The sequence below is a fragment of the Quercus lobata genome, chromosome 1 (assembly GCF_001633185.2).
Source record: "Quercus lobata isolate SW786 chromosome 1, ValleyOak3.0 Primary Assembly, whole genome shotgun sequence".
Lineage (NCBI taxonomy): Eukaryota > Viridiplantae > Streptophyta > Magnoliopsida > Fagales > Fagaceae > Quercus > Quercus lobata.
In genome coordinates, this window is record NC_044904.1 from 42,208,644 (window position 1) to 42,232,651 (window position 24,008).

The 24,008-nt window shown below is 36.6% G+C and overlaps 1 pseudogene; it reads left to right on the forward strand.

Annotated features, from left to right (window-relative positions):
* The first annotated feature begins 7,994 nt into the window (after positions 1–7,994).
* LOC115990457 lies at positions 7,995–9,491 on the forward strand (annotated as a pseudogene).
* Positions 9,492–24,008: the final 14,517 nt, after the last annotated feature.

Below are 24,008 nucleotides of genomic sequence, written 5' to 3' on the forward strand. Positions count from 1 at the left end.
AGATGTCAAGGATTATAGCTAAATTATCAAAATAAAGGCAGTCCTATGTTTTCAGATGGACATTAATTCTAGACTTCGTTAATCCATCTTCATTCAGAGACGATGATGCCGGTCTTTCTAACAATTTGTTAATCTGCTCATAAAGACAAATCAAAATATAAGTAGTTGATAATGAAATTATAAGTACTTACATTGATTGAATTTTTTTAAATGCTTTGTGTAGGGACACGATTAATAACGACCCAAGAATGACATTGGGCTCGTACGTAAAGGGCCCAAACAATATAATTTGTAGAGTGTGGGCTTGAAAGGGTTTGACCTTGGTCACTGGACAACGGTCTAATGATGGTTTTTATGGAAGTTTATATGAGGGTGGACCTGGCGTGACTGACAAAACCTTCCTTCAGTGCGACCTATGGGGTTCTTCTCATTCTCCCTCTCTTAGGACTTCTTTTTTTGGGGGTGGGGGGGGGGGGGATCCTCCTCCCCCTTGGTTCTTCTTTCCTTTTATACTAGTAGTTACTTTCTTTTTAATGTCCACGTGTAAGTTTCACTTTCTGGGATGGAGACTTGTCCTATCAGCCCATATCTAAAGTGGTTGGGGAATAGACATAAAAGTTGAATAGCATGGTGAAGAGTATGGACATGTTAGACATAGAGTTCTTTATTACAGCATTGGCAGCTTTTTCGCTTGTCCTGCCCCTGCACTGAGCTCGCCCTTTCCTTCAAGCGTTCTGTCGGATGTCGAGCATAAGACCATCCTCGGCTAGATTTTTAGGCCCTTTTTTGGGTTTTCATTATGCATCCTCGGCAATTGTTCTCCACGGCTTGGGCCTTGGGCCTTAATGTCAAGTGGGCTGGGACCACAAATTCTCCGGCCCCACAATAGCCTCTCAAAATCCTGCTGCCCGACCTCTTGGTTGGGGAGGAGGGTTTTGGTGATGTCGGGCTCACACCATGTCTTGCCCAGCTCTGCACTTCATTAATGTTGGCGTCTCTCCATTTGCATAGGAGGTGCACTGAATTATGAGACATTCCTCTAGATTTACTCAAGCGGCGTCCTCGACGTTTCAGTGCTCGAGGCGCGTCTTTAATATGTCCCCTTCACGAGGCCACCCAAATCCTATGGTTGTAGACGGTGTGGGGAGTTGAGCAGAAATTGTCTCGTCCATAGCGCTTCTTGGAAATCTGCGTAAATTAAATGCCGCCCACTTGCCCTCTATATAAGAAGCAGGGTAGGGAGTCACTCCCTTTACGTGCAGATATTTCAGTCCCTTCAGATTCTTAATCTTTCAGCTGCGCTCCCAGTCTTCATCTCCAGCGCAATCAGACCTTAGAGTGATGTTTGAGGCACAAGTGGGGATGAAGGAGCCACACCCGCTCCAGAGGCACTGGTTCCTTCCGAGACTCAAGATGGCGCGGTCAGGACAAGGGAGACACAGGCTCAAGACAGTTCTCCTTTCTCGCAAGGTGGGAGCGATGCCTCCATCTCTTTCAGTCAAAATCCGAAGCAGGTGCTGGTCGTGTCAGATTTTTGGTGCGACAGCAGTGGGGTTTCTCGTCGTCAGTACCATCCGCTCCATCGCGAGCGTCGCTAATATGGCACCTTCGTGTTAGGAGTCAAGGTTGACGCGGGGATTAAGTATCCCTGCTTCCTCCACTCTTCCTTCACTGGTGTCTCTTTCTGCCTCCCCTTCTTCTTCTTTCCCATCACCGAGGCCTTTCTGGTGTTTCTACTTCTTCTTTTTCAGTTTCTTCTTCTTCTGCTTCTTCATCTTCTGCTTCTTCTTCTCTCCCTTGTATCTTTTCTTTTTGCTTATGCAGTTAGCTTTTAGTATAGGCTTACTTAAGCCCCTTCATTGTACGTTACACGTTGTACTATTTCTTTGTCTTAATAAAAGATGATTCTGTTTCATTCCAAATATTTTTCTTTTCTGCAGTAATTACTTTGTGAATGGATGTATTTCATGTGTATTTTTCTTCAACGATATTCAGGGTAGAAAACCTTGTAACAAAAAGCTATTATTTTGAACTTATTGAGACTATCAAGTATAATAATACCAATCTATAGTAGATTAAACTTACGAGACTAAACAAGGTAACAGTTGAGTGCTCTGTGATGCGCGTGAGGCAGTCATCCGAGATTGAGTAACCCAAAATAAACCGCCCGAGAGAGTCGCCGAGTGGTGAGGGATTTTGGCCGCGTTCTTGATAACACCTAGCCTTAATTGTTTCATGGCCTCTGATCCGAGGATAGACCAGGACTTCCATTCGGTCTAGGACTTAACCTCTCCACGGGACAGAGTCCCGGGTTGTGTCCAAAACTTGTAATTTTTCTCTAAAGTAGTTGGTTTCCCCATAGGCTTGAGTTCGAGAACCATACAGGGCCTTGGTTCTGTCCAAAACTTGTAGTTTTTCTTTTAAGTAGTTGGTTTCCCCATAGGCTTGAGTCTGAGGACTATACAAGGCCTTGGTTCTGTTCAAAACTTGTAGTTTTTCTTTTAAGTAGTTGGTCTCCCCATAGGCTTGAGTCCGAGGACCATACAAGGCCTTGGTTCTGTCCAAAACTTGTAGTTTTTCTTTTAAGTAGTTGGTTTTCCCATAGGCTTGAGTTCGAGGACCATACAAGGCCTTGGTTCTGTCCAAAACTTGTAGTTTTTCTTTTAAGTAGTTGGTTTCCCTATAGGCTTGAGTCCGAGGATCATACAAGGCCTTAGTTCTGTCCAAAACTTGTAGTTTTTCTTTTAAGTGGTTGGTTTCCCCATAGACTTGAGTCCGAGGACCATATAAGGCCTTGGTTCTATCCAAAACTTGTAGTTTTTCTTTTAAGTAGTTGGTTTCTCCATAGGCTTGAGTCTGAGGACCATACAAGGCCTTAGTTCTGTTCAAAACTTGTAGTTTTTCTTTTAAGTAGTTGGTTTTCCCATAGGCTTGAGTCCGAGGACCATACAAGGCCTTAGTTCTGTCCAAAGCTTGTATTTTTTTCTTTTAAGTAGTTGGTTTCCCCATAGGCTTGAGTCCGAGGACCATACAAGGCCTTGGTTCTGTCCAAAACTTGTAGTTTTTCTTTTAAGTAGTTGGTTTCCCCATAGGCTTGAGTCCGAAGACCATACAAGGCCTTGGTTCTGTCCAAAACTTGTAGTTTTACAAGGCCTTAGTTCTGTCCAAAACTTGTAGTTTTTCTTTTAAGGAGTTGGTTTTCCCATAGGCTTGAGTCCGAGGACCATACAAGGCCTTGGTTCTGTCCAAAACTTGTAGTTTTTCTTTTAAGTAGTTGGTTTTCCCATAGGCTTGAGTCCAAGGACCATACAAGGCCTTGGTTCTGTCCAAAACTTGTAATTTTTCTTTTAAGTAGTTAGTTTCTCCATAGGCTTGAGTCTGAGGACCATACAAGGCCTTGGTTCTGTCCAAAACTTGTAGTTTTTCTTTTAAGTAGTTGGTTTTCCCATAGGCTTGAGTCCGAGGACCATATAAGGCCTTGGTTCTGTCCAAAACTTGTAGTTTTTCTTTTAAGTAGTTGGTTTCCTCATAGGCTTGAGTCCGAGGATCATACAAGGCCTTGGTTCTGTCCAAAACTTGTAGTTTTTCTTTTAAGTAGTTGGTTTCCCCATAGGCTTGAGTCCGAGGACCATATAAGGCCTTGGTTCTGTCCAAAACTTGTAGTTTTTCTTTTAAGTAGTTGGTTTCCCCATAGGCTTGAGTCCGAGGACCATACAAGGCCTTGATTCTGTCCAAAACTGATGGTGGAAGCCCCTAGAATTGTCCTCGTCGCTAGTGCTTCGAAGCATAGCCCCTAGTAGAACTTTATACTAGGGCAACGAAATCAAGCCGCTGGATGTAATGGAGGGGCTTTCACAGTCCTTGGGTTAACAGGAGCTCGACCCACCATCTGTGCCACTGCACAAGCCTTCCCACGGACGGCGCCAATTGTAGGGACACGATTAATAACGACCCAAGAATGACATTGGGCTCGTACGTAAAGGGCCCGAACAATATAATTTGTAGAGTGTGGACTTGAAAGGCTTGACCTTGGTCACTGGACAGGGGTCTAATGATGGTTTTTATGGAAGTTTATATGAGGGTGGACCTGGCATGACTGACAAAACCTTCCTTCAGTGCGACCTATGGGGTTTTTCTCCTCGGACCCCGTCCGAGGAGCTTAGTGTTCTTCTCATTCTCCCTCTCTTAGGACTTCTTTTTTTTTGGAGGGAGGGGGGATCCTCCTCCCCCTTGGTTCTTCTTCCCTTTTATACTAGTAATTACTTTCTTTTTAATGTCCACGTGTACGTTTCACTTTCTGGGATGGAGACTTGTCCTATCAACCCATACCTAGAGTGGTTGGGGAATAGACGTAAAAGTTGAATAGCATGGTGAAGAGCATGGACCTGTCAGACGCAGAGTTCTTTATTACAGCATTGGCAGCTTTTTCGCTTGTCCTGCCCCTACACTGAGCTCGTTCTTTCCTTCAGGCGTTCTATCGGGTGCCGAGCATAATACTGTCCTCGGCTAGATTTTTAGGCCCTTTTTTGGGTTTTCAATATGCGTCCTCGGCAATTGTTCTCCTTGGCTTGGGCCTTGAGCCTTAATGTAAAGTGGGTCGGGACCATAAATTCTCCGGCTCCACACTTTGTATTCAGGAAATTTAGGGTCTCTTTTTGTTGGTTTAGACTTTAGATAATAGTTCTAGCCAATTGCCATTAGGATGATACTGAAACTAATCCTTCACAAAAGGAAAAAACATGCACGGAATCTATACGCCGCATTTTCTGTCTAGAAGTTATAATAATCTAGGTAATTGATCTTAAAATAATGGTAAGTAAGATATTCTTTTCAAGCAATGTTATTTGAGGTTCGCTAGGATTTGTTTAGAATGCAAAGACTTTAAATGATGTAGACTGAAACACTAAATTACTTTGATTTTAAATATCAGCATAGACTTTATAGTTACTGTGATTGTGACATTAAAATATTACCTGTGTAATTACTGTGATCCACATTAACATTGACCAAGTAGTTATAAGACTTTTCATTCAAGACGAAAAGAAGGTAGGATAAGGCTAATTAATTAATGTTTTCTCTCAAATTAAGTTATTTACAGACCTTGAATCTTTTGCATTTTTGAATGTGGCTAAGCTTAACTCCCCCCCCCCCCCCCCCTTTTTTTATTGTTCCATTTTTCTTCCATATTGCTAAAAGTAAGAGGAATTAAATTCCATGCAGAGGAGGGAGATTTTAATCTTGGATGTCATAAACAAGTTGTAAAGAAGTTGCACTTGAATTTAGTATAGATTGCCAAACTTTGCTTGGAATATTTAATAAACTCTCAGAGAACGTGAGGTTGGATTATTGATCTAATCAACGAATTGGATGCAAGAGCCAAGACCCAAGTTTAATTTACTTGCTGATTCAAGGTGATAATAATGTTTAGTAATCCCTTCCCCATTTCCTCGTAAAGAGGTGGAAATTATTGTCTTGGTTCATGATCTACTAGACATTAATTAATTTATGAATTAAAAAAAGCTCATTAAGTATAACGTAACATTGTCATTTACTGAAACTTCTCCACGTGTAACGTGAAGAAGGCCTCACGACCAAAATTTACCATGCATAAGATCAAAAAGTAATCTATATATGTATATAAAACTGAAGCCTCTGAAGCTTCCACAATTTTCCATATCATCATTTAATTTTTTTTCCACAATTTTTCACATCATCATTTAAATTTTTTTTATAAAACTTTTTTTTCCCCATCAAATACACGTTACAAAACCCAATACCTCTTTAAAACCTAAAACTAAAACTCAGCCGCTATCTCCTTCCCCTAATGTACCCGAAGCCTGATACCCTTAAGTACGTACTGGACCAAGTTTCTCTGTCCATGTGTACGTACCAGATCTTGCAGTCCATAGCCCCCCAGTTACATTTAATAACCATGTTTCTCTGTCAATCACGCATGGCACGTTTCCATAGGCCTTTCAGAGTGAGAGCCTCCGTACCAACACAAAACTTTAAACACACAGCTTATATATAAATAGCATGGTTTATATGTCTACTGGTAATTGTTTTTTGTTTTAAAAAATTTGGACATTATGATTTAGGTTTTGGATTTTTCTTGAGATTTATTTTTATTTAGCCATTCATGGTCTGCTGGTAATTATTTTTTGTTTTAAAAATTTGGACATTATGATTAAGGTTTTGGGTTTTTCTTGAGATTTGTTTTTATTTAGCCGTTAATGGGCTGCTGGTAATTGTTTTTTATTTTAAAAATTTGGACATTATGATTTAGGTTTTGGGTTTTTCTTGAGATTTGTTTTTATTTAGCCGTTCATGGTCTGTTGATAATTGTTTTTTTGTTTTAAAAATTTGGACATTATGATTAAGGTTTTGGGTTTTTCTTGAGATTTGTTTTTATTTAGCCGTTCATGGTCTGCTGGTAATTGTTTTTTGTTTCTTGAGATTTGTTTTTATTTAGCCGTCCATGGTTGGTAGTGTTGGAGAATTGGAATTATTAGGATGAGAGGAAAGGAGGATGGTATAACCCCAAAAATTAAATTTTCTTTTTCTGGGTATTGCTACATATATGACTAAAATATTTGTGTTTTTGTGGGAATTTTTTTTTTGGAAGGTTGGGGTTGGTTAATATAGTTGTTTGAGATTCCTAATAGGGGTTTGATAGAATGCCTGGGAGAGCTATACTCTCAGATGTTTGTTCTCTGTTAGTGTTGGCAATCATAGTTTTAAATAAATGCATTTTTTGTTCACGTAATCTTTTAACCTCATAATCAATCTTTTAATGCATGAATTGTACTTCTTTTAACCTCATAACCTCATAAACTGAAGTATAATTCTCTTTATTAAAACTTTCAAAGAATTTATTGCTTATGTAGTTTTATATTTTGAGAAATTTGCTGATGGAATCTTTTGATTTTCCTGTAGATTGTTATGCAGAATGTTGTGGCCCTTGTGGGAAGCAATCCCTTTTCTTGATTTATAAAACTCTATGTTTTATGTTGAATAAATATATGATGTACTCTTCTATATAATGTAGATTTGTTGTATTATGTTCTTTTTCTACTCTTTTTGAGTCATAGCAAAAGAATTTGACATTGGTAACTATATTCTATTTATTTATTATGAAAATAAGATTGCAATCATTATTGCAATTTGTTTATTTATTTATTCACAGTATATATGTAACTATGAAAATAACTTCATTGCCAATGGACCTATGGTAGTGGTATTAATATTTTTGGCATGTATGTATTTTTATGGAGCTGATATACAAGATTTCTTTATTCCTTATTTGTCTTTATAATTTTTTATTGGGCACAAGCATGTACTAGGTTTGACAATGTTTAATATTTGAATTAGTGAAGATTTTATGTTATGCTTGGGTCTTCTCCATTTAGTTGTATTATTTGATTAGTGAGTCTTGAGACATTTTGATTTAGTGTAGCAAATGATAATTGCAATATTGTTTTTTTCTTTTTAAAGAATCCCGTGCATCGCACGGGTTGGCGACTAGTTTTCTTGGTAAGATGCAAGATGACAATATGTCAATATCGCAAGCTTTTTGACTAGAGGATTAATTGGTTCCTTTCCATCTTAGTCCAAGACTTTTTTTATTTGAGAAACAGTCCAAGACTTAATTACTATATTTTATATATATATATATATATATTTAATTTTTTTTTTTTTAAAAATCGTGCACGCAGTCGTGAAGGAAATTTTTTTTCCTTATTCCGATGACATAATTTATCTAGGTTTGATTATAAAAAAATCTTGATTTGGAAATTACAACTTAGACTATAGATTCCTTTCCTTTATAATAGAAAATGAAAATGAGAATATAAGAAAACCTCCTTTTCACCTTATATTATAAGACCTCTCTATCCCTTTGGTCTATAAATAGAATTCCAAAGTATCTATTCCAGTATTCCTTCACTTCTTTGTTGCATTAGTCTCTCTCTCAGCTAAGAAGAAACAAACTTTCCATGGCTTCCTTAAGCTGCTCAGCCTCAGACCTCGCACCCCTTTTCAGCTCTAACACTGCCAACGCCACTGCCGTGGCCAATTACCTCTGTACTCGCTTTGACACCATAGCCAACAAGCTTAGTGACACAACCTATGCCATAGACAACACATACCTCCTCTTCTCTGCTTACCTTGTGTTCGCCATGCAACTTGGCTTTGCCATGCTATGTGCTGATCTGTCCGTGCCAAAAACACCATGAACATCATGCTCACCAATGTTCTTGACGCTGCAGCTGGTGGCCTTTCTTACTATCTCTTCGGCTTTGGCTTTGCTTTCGGTTCTCCCTCTAATGGATTTATTGGCCGCCACTTCTTTGGTCTAACAGACTATCCTAAGCCCACTGGAGACTATAGCTTTTTTCTTTACCAATGGGCCTTTGCAATAGCAGCTGCTGGAATTACTAGTGGGTCCATTGCTGAGAGAACCCAATTTGTGGCTTATCTAATTTACTCTTCCTTTTTAACCGGTTTTGTTTACCCTATAGTTTCACATTGGTTTTGGTCTAGTGACGGCTGGGCCAGCCCAACTCGACTTTGCCGGTTCAGGAGTGGTTCACATGGTTGGTGGCATAGCGGGCTTATGGGGTGCGTTTATTGAAGGCCCACGAGTTGGCCGATTTGACCAAGCGGACCGGTCTGTGGTTTTACGTGGCCATAGCGCGTCTCTAGTCGTGCTCGGTTCATTCTTGTTATGGTTTGGTTGGTATGGGTTCAACCCCGGTTCATTTCTCACGATAGCAAAAAGATATGGTGATGGTGGGTCTTATTACGGCCAATGGAGTGCCATTGGGAGGACAGCTGTCACCACAACATTGGCTGGTTGCACATCTGCCCTTACAACCTTGTTTAGCAAACGCTTATTGGTGGGTCATTGGAATGTGCTAGACGTTTGTAATGGTCTACTAGCGGGATTTGCTGCAATCACCTCAGGGTGTTCAGTGGTGGAACCTTGGGCAGCAATCATATGTGGCTTTGTGGCATCTTGGGTTTTGATTGGGTGCAACAAGCTTGCAGAGAAGTTAAAATATGATGACCCACTAGAGGCAGCACAATTACATGGTGGGTGTGGTGCGTGGGGGGTTTTATTCACGGGATTGTTTGCAACGACGTCGTATGTGAATGAGGTGTATCCGGGTCAACTCGGTAGACCATACGGGTTGTTTATGGGAGGTGGAGGGAAGCTATTGGCAGCACAAATTGTACAAATATTGGTGGAGTCAAGGTGGGTCACGGCCACAATGGGACTGCTATTTTATTTGCTTAATAAAATGAAGTTGTTAAGGGTGTCAAGGGATGATGAGGTGGCAGGCATGGATATGACAAGGCATGGTGGTTTTGCTTATGCTTACCATGATGAAGATGATCAATCTATTAAGCATGCATATATGATGAGGAAGATTGAGCCTAACATTGAGACCCCACCGGCTAATCTTAGTTTACCATCAGTGGACGTGTGATCAGGCTTTCTTTCTTTGTAGCAAAATAATTTGAGGAAAAAAAAAAAGTAAACTAGAATATATATATATATATATATATATATATATATGTGGATACCATATGTATGAAATTTAAGAAGTGGGAGAGCATGTTATTGTAGGAACAAGTGTGCGTAATAGGTTCTTTTGATGTTTTTTCTAGTCCTCAACCTTTTGAATCTTTGATAATATAATTTGTAATGAGGCTGAACATTCAGCATTGGTGTAATGCTTTAATAAAATTTTTCCATTCAAAAAAAAAAAAGTGTAGCGTTTTAAATTTAAGTTAATAAGTTGAGTTTGACTCCTCTAGTTTTCTTTTAATTTTTTATTTGTTTAATGGAAAAATTCCAATTTAGCTCATGTGATTTATCACATTTTAATTAGTTCATAAACTTCCAACTGTTATGTTTTTACCTCTTAAAATTTGAATTAATATAAAATCGTTAATGTTCTATTCAAATTAACGGGTATTGTATTTTGTGGACAATTTTCAATTTGCACAATTTAGTTTTACAAAATTTTCAATTGTTATATCTTGAGCTCCAAAAATTTGGATTGAAAAGAAATTGTTAATGTGCATTGATATAAAAATCTCCATGATTTCATTTTATTCAAAATCTTATGAGGGTCAAATTTAGTAACTAAAAGGTTTGTGATATAAATTGTTACATGGTGTAATTGTGAAAGTCACTCAAAAGAAACTATGTTAGGGAGATAAACACCTTGGGGAGACTCCTTGAGTGGTTAATATAACATATAGAGACACACTTAACCCAAAAAGCCTAAGTTCAATAGTGTTGGGTTAAGAAAACTTGACTCCGGTTAATTAATTCAATTACCCAAGTTGATTAATTAGGTTTAATTGCATGCAAATCGTAAAGGCACCAACAAATCAACAAAAATATTAAATGCAGCAGAAAATAAATTCATATTTTGAAGTTGTCCACTGATTGCAAGATGCAGCTCTTTTTTGGTTCATATTGTTTGTCTTAAAAAAAAAAAAGGTAGATGTTCTAATGCATTAGTGGTGATTGAGTCTCACTTAAATAATAAATGGAATAATATCTACTATTTTTTTAGTGCAAAATTGATGGATCCATTGTGCCATGTGGTAGGCGACGAGGTGAGGATAGTGATAACGAGTTCAGGGATTCAAGTAGTGATGGTAGGCTTGTAGCAGTGATTGTGAACTTGAAAGAGGATTGAAATACACTAGGGAGCAACGGAATCATCATCATCTATCAAGTGAGATTCCTCATAGGATTGATAGACTATCTTTGAGAGACCAGCATGTTGCACTTAATGAAGACTTTTATAGTGATGAGGGTGAATCTGTGAATTCTCAAGGTCGCTTGCTTTTTGAGTATCTCGAGCGGGACTTGCCTTATAGCCGTGAACCCTTGGCTGACAAGGTTAGTTGCCCACCCCTTTCTTCCCCCTTGTCTTCTCTAAACTAAAATATGAATTATGAAGTAAGAAATCAACTCATCCATGTCTGTGTGCTCCCCATTTTTAAAGCCTTTTGATAATTTCCCATTGCAACAGATAGCAGATCTTGCCTGCCGCTTCCCTGAGTTGAAGACTCTTAGAAGTTGTGACCTTCTATCTTCCAGCTGGATTTCTGTGGCATGGTATTGTCTTTTAATCATTGCATTTGCTTCTGTAATTATATCATGCAGTTATTGTGGATATGACTAATTGGTCCTTATGATGTATCTGTGTAGGTATCCATATATGAGTTTACTGTAATTGCCCCTTATAATATAATTAACACCCTTTTCAAATTTAATTTTACTTCACAAAATTTTAAAAATAGTATGATCATTTATCCTAAACTTGTAAGTAGTGATCCGTCTAGGGCTGTTCCTTTCTTTAAAAAAGAATAATTATGTAACAAACTCCATCGTGTTACTAATATGAACCCTATTAATATTTTTGTTTTCTTGACTATAATATATTTAAACTTTGTAACTCCTTTTTTTTGGCTACTTAATTCATTAATTTTTGGGTTAATGTAGTTTTTTTTTTTTTTTTAATTGTAGCTTTGGTGAGTAAAACATAATTTCAGATATTTTCATGTCAAACTTTAGTTTACAATTTTTCTAAGTTTTATTTTTCTCTCATAGTCATAATCAACAAGTTATCTTCTTCTTCCTTTTTTATTTATTTATTTATTTATTTTTTATTATCGTGGTTGATTTTATATTTTTTTTCCTTCTTATGGATTTGGATTATATGTCAAATACGATATGATAACATAATTTTGTTTATATAAGTCACTTTATGATAGCTTTTGGCTTTGGAGTCACAAAATTTCTACAAGATTTAGTACACCTTGATAGATAATTAACTATTTTATTTTATTTTATTTTAATCATTATGTGTTCTCTTTTATTTATATTTTTTGAACAATACATAGATGCAAGTTTTATTTTTCAGGTATTCATTTAACAAGCCCAGTGTTTTATCAATAATATATGCTATCAGTATAAAACCTCACTGAGTAAAAAATTATGTGTGTTTCAAGAATTCATCAATTAAATCAAGATAGTAATCAACATCAACCGGAAAAAGGGGAAAAAAAAAAGTCAATCACAATAACAACAAAAAATCTAAAGATTTTCTAAAACAGAACCCAATAACTATTTAGCATCAAAGCAACTGTGCCTAAAATTTTTATTGAACCCCATAAACAAAACTATCTGCAACAAACAACCCATATATATTAGTGAAAATTCTGAAACAACAATCTACATCAATATAAATTAATTTTTCAGCCAAATATATTAATCACTAGGCTGACTCTTAGGCCTTTCAAAAACACACAAACAAATAATAAAAAAAAAAAAAAACCATTAAATCGATGCTATATCCACTACAAAACGCATCCATATCCACAATATTTTCTTACAAAACCTATAGAATTGGATTTTCTATAGTGTTTCCCTGACTTCAACCAAAAAAAAAAAAAAAAAAAAAAAGAGGAAAAAGGGTTAGGAATTGAAATCCATAAATTGATAGAAAACCTAATTGAAGACATAATTAAAACTTAACTTCAAGGCTCTGTTCTATGCCCAGATCAATGACCGCTACAATGTTAAATCTTATCCATCATAAATAACCTAAAATTTGTCTTGTTTTGTTTTGTTTTGTTTTTTTGTTTTTTTTTTATAAGTAACCTAAAATTTGTATTTCACAAACTGATTTACAAATGAATTGTATTTTTGTATGATGTAATGTAATTTTTTACGTCAAGGAAAAGTTAAATGATGATTCCAAAGAGCAACAACAAAAAGCATAGCGATGCGAAGGTCTATTGGCATATTAGAGACTTGTAGTAGAATTTAACTTGCCTTTTTCTTTATACCTAAAATTATATAGAGAAAATGTGACTTAATATAAAAAGAAAACAAAAACCTGGAAAGAGAACAACTTTTTGATAAAATAGTATTAAAATGACTATAACATGAATCCACCCAAAAATTACGCCCATGACAAACTAAACATGTTACAATTGAACAAATACAACATAGCCTCCTCTTATAATACTTTGCCACTAAACACCCTTGCATTTTTCTAAATCCAAATATGTTGCAATGAAGTGCTGTATTAATAAAACCGAACTGCCTCAAGTGAAATCCTATCTCCACTGTCGCATGCTTATATGCAAATTGGGTCATGATCTATCAATTGCAGAAAAACCAATTCTCTCTTAAGTTAGAGTATTTGTTTCAGGTTAGAGCTTAATTAGAGAGGACTTCAAGTGCAAAGCTTGATGAGATGCTCAACCTTCAGAAATCTGCTTCTGACCGAATAGGTTTAGGGTATGGTCTCTCTTCCTCTAATATTGCTTCTTCTAGTACTACTGTTTTTGTTCCTCCTACTAATAATGTTAAAATTGAGAACAATGAGATTAAAACTGAATTAGATAGTAAGAACATAAACAAGGGTAAATCTATTTTAGGAGCACCCCCTAAACTTGAGAAGAAAGATGTTAAAAACCTTACGGCTAAGAAGGCTAACTCTCAAAAGCCTAAACAAAAGAAGCAGCATCTCTTTCATTATTGTGGAGCTGCTGGTCATACTCGACCAAATTGCTACAAGTGTCTTGCCACTCAACAAAGCAACGGCATGATAGCATCTGGGAACCAAAATCAGCTTCAATCCTCTCTTGCTCCCCTTGGAGATCTTCTCAAAGCCCTCATGTTCCTTTCGAACTTGAATGGTTTTAATTCTTCCCCCTCACTGCCGATTCAAGGGTATAATCAAAGGAAAGGTTCTTCTAGGGTATGAAAGGAAAAGGGTTCCAAGTGATTCTATCACTTTTCTCTTTTTCTCTCTCTCTCTTCTTTTTTTGTGTGTGCATTACTGATGTGTTTTGCTTTCAAGTTTTAAGTCAGTCTAGTTTTTATGCTTTGGTTGTTTAACATGTTTTTTTTTTTTTTTTTCCAATTTTGCTTTGTTTTATTTTTTCATATAAAAATAAAAAAAAAATTGAAAAATAAAAAAATATAAAAAACAGTGTGTGTCTTGTGTACATTGGTACTTGTGTACCTTGGATGGCCATTGAAACAAAGTTTTCTAAACTTTGTATCTTTTGTAACTTAGATGAGCATCTCTTTGCACAACTAAGCAAGTGAGCTTTGTGGCTCTTGTTAGTGATGAGTAAGATTAAATTATCTCTTATACTTAACACTCGTATCACTCTTTTTGACGGGAAGGACTAAAAAATCCTAAGAGAAACGCATTAATAACCATCTCACCACTGTTGCCACCGCCAATCACAATATGACACCTGTATACTTCAGCATAGCAAAAGTATAGTGTCAATGACATTTGTGTGCTTAGGCATAGAAAAATTGGAATGTCAAATATCATTGGGTATTTCTTTTCTCTCTCTAATAAGCTCATGCATGATATGCTTAAAAGAAAAAAAAATATGCAAAGAAAAATCAAAAGCAAAAAGATAAAAAATGCTTAAAAAATGATTGCAAGTGTGTATTCTAGGAGATGTAGGAGTTATAGGATGTACCTCAAAGGTGATAGTCCCCATCAAGCAGTTATGATTGTGTGTGAGTTAAAGTGATTTTCTCATATCTTAAATCGTCATAACATGTATACACTTATGCAATCTTGCAATATTTTTCACACACAACACGCAATATTCTTTGCTACTCTTAATACATGTGCAAGTACAATGTGATTTGGTCATCACAAGGTTTTATATGTGTTAATGTATGCTCACTAAACTGTCTTGACTTGTTTTTGAAATATAAAATTGGTTAAACTTGTTTAGCGTGTGTGTGTGTGTTGTTGAAGATCCATATGCTTAAAATTATTATTGAGAGATGATTTTGAGAGCTTTATATGTTGATTGGATTATTGTTTGAGTTGCATGTTGGATTGCATTCATGTCTATGTTTTTCACATCTCGAAAAATTGCTTTTAAAAGCTTCCTCGACACCTCCTCGATACCTTGCTATCTGTCGAGCTTCTTCATCTTTTTCTTATCACAATCCCGACAGCTTTTCAACACCTAGTGAATCAATCAAGAATGTTCTTGCCTCCTCGATAGCTTCTCAACACCTGGTGGATTGATCGAGCTTCTGTTCTTGTATCTGATGTTTTGTTCCCCGACACCTCCTCGATACCTGTATCTATCGAAGACCATTTTCTCGATACCTTCCTCAACAGATGTCTTGACACCTCTGAACACCTTCATCTGTCGAGATTTACTGAGGCACTATTTATTCTTTCTCGTGTGATCCGAGCCTCATTTCATTCGATCTCTCTCTCGATACATCTCTGTTTTCTCTCCCAAACTATCTCATCTCACTCCAATCTGTGTTCCTCAAGGTTTCTTCAAGCTTTTTCAAGTTTTTCTTCTCTTGGTAAGCTTCTAATCCTTTCATATTCATGCATTTCATGTTTTGAAACCTAGGTTTTCAGGTTTTTGAAAAATTTTGGGGTTTTTCAAAATTAATGAGTTATTATTGAAATTTCGGGATGAGTTTTCACTTAAATGAGTTTAAAACCTCATACATCGCATCACATTAGCATTATAATAGTATTGTCATGCATTTAGATGTGTGCTATCTGTTTGTGTGCTAATAGGTTTGGATTGGGCTGAGCCCATAATGAAATTTCTTTTGCATGTCACATATTCATGCATTTCCCATGCATACATATTCTCTTTTCAATATACTTGTTATAATTGAATTGCTTGAGACTTTTCTGATTGTCTTTCTTTCTCTCCCTCTCTTTCTGTTTACGTTAGTTATGTCTATGGCACCTAAGCGTAAATCTACTCCGTCTCGGAACCCTCTTCGTTCTGGGACATCGTCTTCCTTTGATCCTACTCTATCTCATATTCGGTTCCGTGATGATGATGCCTTCAAGGCATTCTTGGAGAACTTTTCTAGATGAGGCATTCATTTGGAACACCAAGTCATTCTGTCGAACTTTGCCAACACCAACCTTCCCACTGTCATTCACAGTCGGGGATAGGTGTCACTATGTGATGTCTTGGTCACCTATCCTCTCGTACTTATCTAGAAGTTTTACTCCAGCATACACAAGATTGATCGTTCAGTACCTCTTTTCTTCACTCGCATTCGAGGTACGTGCATTCCTATCACACCGCAACTTGTTGCGAATGTGCTTCGAGTCCCTAGGATAGAGTTTCCTGACTATCCTAGTTGTGAGCGTCTGAGGACTGTGTCTAAGGATGAGCTCATGTCTGCTTTCTATAAGCGCCCTTCTGTTTGGGGTGAGCATCAGTTTACACCATGTAGACCTTTTGCTAAAGGTCCTAGATTCATGAACATGGTGATGACCTTTTTTTTGCATCCACTCTCTCACTACAACTCCATTACAGAGCCTCGTGCTCGATTTTTGCTATCTCTTCTTGAGCATCTTACTGTAGACTTCCCTTCTCATTTCATTCTTTCTATTATAGATGTTCATTTAGATTCGGCGTCCCGTGATAAGCTCATCTTTCCTTCCGCTATCACGAGGATCTTACGCCACTTTTCTATTCCTTTTCCCTCTTCCAACCATTTCACCTTCATGTGTGCCATAGATTACGCTACTGTTAAACATAGTGAGGCCCAGTTTTGGTCGAGGTAGTCGGATTCAGCAGCTCCTCCCTCCCGTTCAACTCCATCCCGCTCTGCTCCATCCACATCCGCTCCTTCCTCTTCTTCGAGCGATGTGACTTTAGGAGACATCATGGCGCAACTGTAGCACATGGATGGTCGCCTAGATACACTCTCTACAGAGTTGTATCAGGTGAACATTCATGTAGGTCGTATTGCACGACGACAGGCATCCATAGGTGGTTTTGCTTCTGAGGCTTCTCCTTCACCACCTCCTTCTGTGGCTTTTGATTCTAAGGATGAGGATGATGGTGATGGTGATGACGATGATACTTCGGATGATGCTGATGGAGATGCTAGCTTTACCGATGAGATGTCTACTTGACACTCTTACCCTTTGTCACTCGTGACAAAAAGGGGGAGTAGTTTTGGATATGAGAGTAGTCATTCTTAGGGGAAGAGTTAGTATAGGACCTTTTTGTTAGGGGGAGTGTTGATATGTTTTAAGGGATGTAGTGAGGCTTTTATGTATCTTTTCTTTTCATTCTTTTATAGATACATTATTCTTGTACATGAGGTCTTGTGACCATTTATAGACATACATTGTACTTATCTCCTTATTTATGTTGATGTATGTTTTTATTTCACCTACCCCTTCATGTGTTGTTTCTTTTCTCCCTTTATACACATACTTCTTATTAATTGTATGCAATCTATTATTTCTGTTTCACACAAAGATGCCTTGATGAGTTTTGTTTAAAGTGTTTCAGAAATACAGGTTGTCAAAGTCTACTTACCATAAACTCTCTTCTTGCAAAGCTTTTCAAGAGTTTGTGTTAGGATAGATTTTATTGTATTCAACAAGTGTATATGAGTTGAGTGATTTATGACTTCTCTCATATGTTCATTTGTTTGTTGTGGTTTTGTCACGGATCGCCAAAAGGGGAGATTGTTAGAACATATGTGTGTCACTTGTTAGGAACATATGTCACTATTTTATGTAATTGGCTTATCCTTTGACAAAACGCACTTTACTTGTAATTGGGTAGATTTAGGATGTTTTTAAATACTTCAAGAAACCATGTTTCAAGATCAAGTGTTGAAGCCTTTAAGTCTATCCAAGAAAACAAGATGATAGTGCAAATTCATTAAAGCTCAACAGCTGGCTTGACAGCTGCATCTATCGAGCTTAAGAAAGTTGTTCAAGCCCCGTGTGCTCGACACCTGCTCGACACCTTCTATCTATCAAGGTTTAAGAATTTCAGAATTCTAATCTGATTTTCTTGGGATCCGTGAATATGTCTTTGGGCTTTCCTTTCTCCTAACCCTAGACATATAAAAGGATTGTTTTAAGGGCCGTCAAACAGTTCACAAGTTGCACAAGCATTGAGCAAATTCTGTTCAAGAAAATTGTGATCGGAGACGAAGTTCTTGCCCTAGTTCATCTCTTTCTCTTGAAGAAGTTGCTGTGTATGTACACCATAGGGTTTTATAACCAAGCATCTTCTTGATCTTCATCTTGTGGATGAACTGAAGAACTTTGCAGCCAACAACCTTCTTAGTTGGTGATTGAAGTCGCGTATTGGGATCCACGCAATTGGTTAGTCTTGTACTTGGGAGTCATGCATCAGAAAGGGGAACTATCACTACAGAACAAGTCCAATTAGGTATTGGGGTAAGGGTTCAACTATAGGTTGGTAAGGTACTTGGGATTCCTTTACTTGTAACCGCTTGTTGTGATAATAGTGGAGTTTCGGAAGTGGTGACCTGAAAATCACCCGATGGGGTTTTTGCTGTTAGGTTTTCCTCATTCGTAAACAAATCACCATGTTATTTATTTTCCACTGCATATTTAGTTTATTGGTGATTTGTTTGTACTACCACGCGTTTGCATGATAAATTGATTAATTAATAACTTGGCTAATTAATTAATTAATTTCTATCACAAGGGGTCATTCAGTTTGTGGCCTATCAATAATTTGCACACCAATGTTTATGATTGGCCAGTTACAGTGATGAGATGGTTATTTATGCCTTTCTCCCAGGATTTTTTAGTCCTTACGATCAAAATATGTGACATCAAAAGCAAGATCGTTTGATTAAAGACTAAATACAAACCACACAATAAAGCATAAAGTAGCACAAACTAGTGAAGTGCAAAAATAAAGCTTATCAAAGCTACATAAGATACACAATCATGAATGCAAAGTTTCATTGGCCAACCTTAATCACACACCAAATGGTGTACAATACAAAAACACTTTTTTTTAAACAAAAACTTAAAAACAGCCTAGTCAAACCTAGAATGTAATGTAGAAAGTTAAAACCTAAAAAAGACAAATAGTTCAAAGAATCAAGAGATGAAGCACGAGGACCATGTCAAACAAGCTCATTTATGATGAGTCTTTTGCATCCATATCTTCTAAGATGCATGCTTAAAATTAGAGTTTTTAGACACATGGGATTGATGATCTACTCCAAAATTAGCATAGAGGCTAAGAGCTTTTACCAACTCATGAATAAGTGTCATAGGATCTTGTGCTTTTGGCACAAACACTTTTTGTTTAGTTGCTTGCTTGCTAGCATGCACTTTAAAGCAATTTGGGCGAGAAAACCACTGAGACTTGTGTTGTTTCTTAGCTATAGGATGAGCAGGCTACTTAGGTTTGGTGTCACTAAGATCTACACCGATTCTCCTAGTGGCAAGAATTTCTTCCTTTGGAACCCTTACTTCTGGTTTAAGCATAGACACAGGAGGAAAAAACTTAATATGAGTCAACAAAGAAGATTAACCACTCTCAACATAACCTAATCTAGTCTTGTTAGATGAAGAATTTTGAACACTTAATATGTTATCAAGCTTAGAATTGGAATTCCTACCAAGTTGTTCTCTAGCAACGTTCAATTCCGCTTCTAAACCCTTAACCTTTTCAATCAAAGTCATGTTCTCAATTTTAACAACATTAATCAATTCATTAGCATTAAAAAATTTGACTAAAAGGTTTTTCTTTTCAAGTTTAAGAATGTCTATTTTTTTCAAAGCTAGGTCAGCATTCATGGCATCTTTTGCTGCAATCTTACACAGCTTGTTGTAAGCATTTTGCAAGTCAGCATTCTCAGAGAGTTCATCATCTACAACCACATATTCATCTACCATGGTAGTAGTAGCTAAGGCCATGAACTTACCTTCTTGATCACTATCTGACTTGTGATCAAATTCCTCATCATCTCACTAAGAGTGACAACCATAGCTTTACCCTTAGACCTCAAGTATGTTGGACATTCAGCTTTAACATGTCCATAACCTTGACATCCAAAACATAGTTGGCCTAAAGAGTTGCTAGAAGATTGACCAACCTTATCTTTACTAAAATTAGGATTTTTAGATGAAACACCTTTATGTTGTTCATTCTCTTTCACATTCTTATGGTCAGCAAAGTTTTTGTTTCTTGCCATTTTATTATTATTCTTCAAAAAGTTCCTAAACTGTTTGGCAAGATATTCAACCTCAATAGAAGAGATCTCATCATCAAACACATTCTCATCAACATCATCTACTAATTTCAAGGCCATAGATTTGGACTTGTTGGTCTTAGGTAAGCTAGACTCATAAGTTTGTAAGGATCCAACTAATTCGTCCACAGGGATTGTATTCACATCCTTGTTCAGTAATGGCAGTGACCATAGGTCTAAATTCTTCAGTTAAGGATCTTAAGATTTTTCTTACACTCTTAGGTTCCTCATAAACTTCACCCAAGTTAAAAGCAGAGTTTACTATGTCATTGAGTTTAGCATAAAACTCATTAACTTCACCCAAGTTAAAAGCAGAGTTTACTATGTCATTGAGTTTAGTATAAAACTTATTAAAGGTATCATCATCTGCCATTCTGATACTTTCAAACCTATAAGTTAACTGTTGCAACTTATTGATTTTCACAGCTTTTGTTCCTTTATGCATAGTTTGTAAGATATTTTCATGTAGTGTGTGCTACCCCTACATTAGATATCTTCTTAAATTCTTCTACTTAAACAACATTGAAAATCACATTCATTACCTTGCTATTAAAGCTAGTTGCTTCTTTTTGGGCATCAGTCCATTAAGCCACAAGAGTGGCAGGTTTTTCCCAACTGATTTCCATAGACAACCAAACTTTCTTATCCAAAGATTTCAAGAAGGCTTTATCCTCACCTTCTAGTAAGCATAGTTATTCCCATGAAAGTGGGGAGTGATCACTAGTGAGTGTCCTCTATCCATGATAGTAGGAGTCAATAATCAACTCTAGGTAAGAATACCTAATCAAGAACTAACCTGCTCTGATACCACTTGTTAAGTTTTAGACCCCTGGAAAAGACAATATGTTTAACCTAATTTATTAGCCAAGTAGTTACTTAGATTAATTATTTAGATCTAGGTTAAACAATATGTAACATGCACAGCAGAAATCTAAATAACACAAGATGTGATGACCTAGGAAAATCAATGATACAACTTGTTTTAAGATAAAAAAACCTGGGGGGAACTATCCTAAGAGAACAATCCATTATATCAAGTTTAGATTTACAGTCAAGAGTACCGATTCATAGTAAATCTAACATAGTTACCTAACTAAGCTCTGAACTCCACAGATTTCCTTGATCTGGATTTGTTCTCTAATGAACCACATGTTCATGCCTTGATCTTCAGTACACTTGATAGCTGAATGCTTGACTACAACTTTACTCCACTGGTACTAGCAATATGGATTTGATCTCTAATAGGTTCTTGATAGAGTTAAAAGGTACAAAACCTCACAGATCTCATAGGAGTAACTCTCAAGACTTGAAAAACGTGTATTAAGGTTTTCTTTTTATACCTAGTAGTGTTGGATTCAAACCCTCAATGTTTTCGCAAGCTATTGGGCTTCAATTAAAATTCCACAGATCGTAGTTCGATTGTTTTAGGCTTCTCTTCAATCGGTTAAGCTTGACAGATTTTCAATTCTTCTTTCTACAGTTTGTACATTCTTGAATCTTAACTTGTATCAACTTGAGCAATGTCTAACAGACTTTAAAGACGCTAAGATCTTATACTAAACATGTTTTTGTTCTCAATTTGCCAACATACAATAAATTTAGTTCCTAAACATTTATGAATAACTATTTAGAACCTAACACTTCTTTCACTTGGATGGTTTTTCAAGGCAAAAATACAATTTACACTATACAAATTTAGTGAATTGTCATTTTAATCCATTACATTTTAAGTATCCGTTTGGATCCACGTTTGCGTTTCTTTCCTTTTTTTTTTTTTCCCCCAGCCGCATGTTTTGACTTTTCAACAGTGAACAATGCACTCGTGCACTGTTCACAGGTCCCACAAACTTTACTTTTCAGAAACTTTTTCATTAAAAATTGGTCTCATAGCACTATTCACACATTTAAAAATTATTTTGCTACAGTGTTTTCAGTTTTCAGTTTTCAATTTCAGCAAAATAAGTTCTATCCAAATGGACCTTAAATTTGTCATTTTAGTTAGGGGTAGTGTTCACAACCGATCCAAGGCTGAGCCATCGAGTTGGTTTCACATCGATTAAACCGCTGCAGAGAGATCCTGACAATGATTGAGGCAGTGAATGGTGGGCTTCCCGAATTTTCGACTTCTCCCTATATGGTGGATGGTTGCCATATCAAAATTCCAAACTGCACCACACCATTGACAACTGTCAACTTAGGTATTTTCATTCATATATATATGCTCTTAACCCCCACAACACATATTGTCTCTCTTTCTCTCTTAGATATGCTCTCTTTTGTCCATATCTACTTCGGTCACTGCCAGACTGTCTCCCTTTGAGATGTGGTTGTGATTGTGGGTTTCAAATTTAGGTTACGGGTTTCAAATCTGGGTTAGGGTTGTGGGTTTTGAAAGTCAACTAATCGTATCGACAAAATGGCTTTTGACGTTGCCAGAAAGCCAACTTTGGTGACCCAACAATGGTTCCAATTTTGAGAACACCTAAGCAGATGTGCTAAACTGTGTTCATTTCTAATTTTAGTCTGTTAACTCTGACAACACTACCATTTTAGTCCTTCTATCCATTTTCATTTGAAAAATACCGTTTACTCTCTTAAAACAATGATATTTCACATTTGTAATATTAAAAAGTTGATTCGAAATGATGTTGTTTAAGAGAGTTACGGTATTTTTCAAAATGGAATGGAAATTTTGACAAAATGATAACATATCAATATTGATGGACATAGATAAATGAACTTAAATTTAGTGAATTAAAATGATAATTAATCAATTTTATGAGGATTAAATTGTATTTTTGACCTTTCTTTTCCCTAACTTTGGACAATCATTGAGCCTTCTAACTCATTCAATACTCTATAAACTTGGTGAAATATAACAAGTTAACAACCCTATTACTTCCAACTCAGAAATAAGTAATGAAGAGAAGAAATCTGAGTTTATAATTTTCCAGTCATCACAACTTTCATTTTTATACAGGATGTCCGAGAATTAGCCTCTAAGAAGGAAGAGCTTTTTGATAGGCCAAGAATGTATTGACCCATTTGGTACATTAATTAATTAATTAGCCAAGTTAATTAATTAGATTCAATTACATGTAATAAGCGTGGTAGCACAAACAAACCACCAACTAAGTTAAACACAGTGGAAAATAAATTTGACACAAGTAATTTGTTTATGAATGGAGAAAACCATCGAGGCAAAACCCCACCGGGTGAATTTAAGGTTACCACTCCCAAGAATCCACTATTATCAAAATAAGCAGTTACAAGTAAAAGGAATCTCATTACCTAATACCAACCTACAGTTGAACCCTTACCTCAATACCTAATTGGACTTGTAGCGGTAATCTCTCCTTCCAATGCACGAATCCCAGTACGTGACTAATCAATAATGCACGGATCCTAATAAGCGACTAACTCCACAGCAACCCTTTGATTGTTGTAGTTGATTTTGCTGTAGCTTCACATAGAAACACCAATAAGATCTTCAATGTTGGAGCAAGAAACTTTGCTTGGTTACAAAACCCAAAGGCGTACAAGAAACACAGCAAGAACTTTTTCTTCTATAGGAGGAGGCTAGGGTTTCAAAAAGAAAATCTTGTGGAGCTCTCTAGGGTTAGGTTTTTCTTTTTCCACCTCCATTAAATAGGAGCTCAATAGGCTCTCCTATTCCAAATAGGTTTACACAAACCTTGGGCTTTCCTAGTCCAATAAGGATTATGCAAACCCACAAACCTTGGGTTTTCCTAGTCCTATAAGGATTATACAAAACTCATAAACAAATAGTCTTTTAGAATAAAACCATTACTGGCTATAGTCTGAATCCCATAAGCTCGATAGATCGAGACATGTGTCAAGATTTAATGAATCTCGACAGATCGAG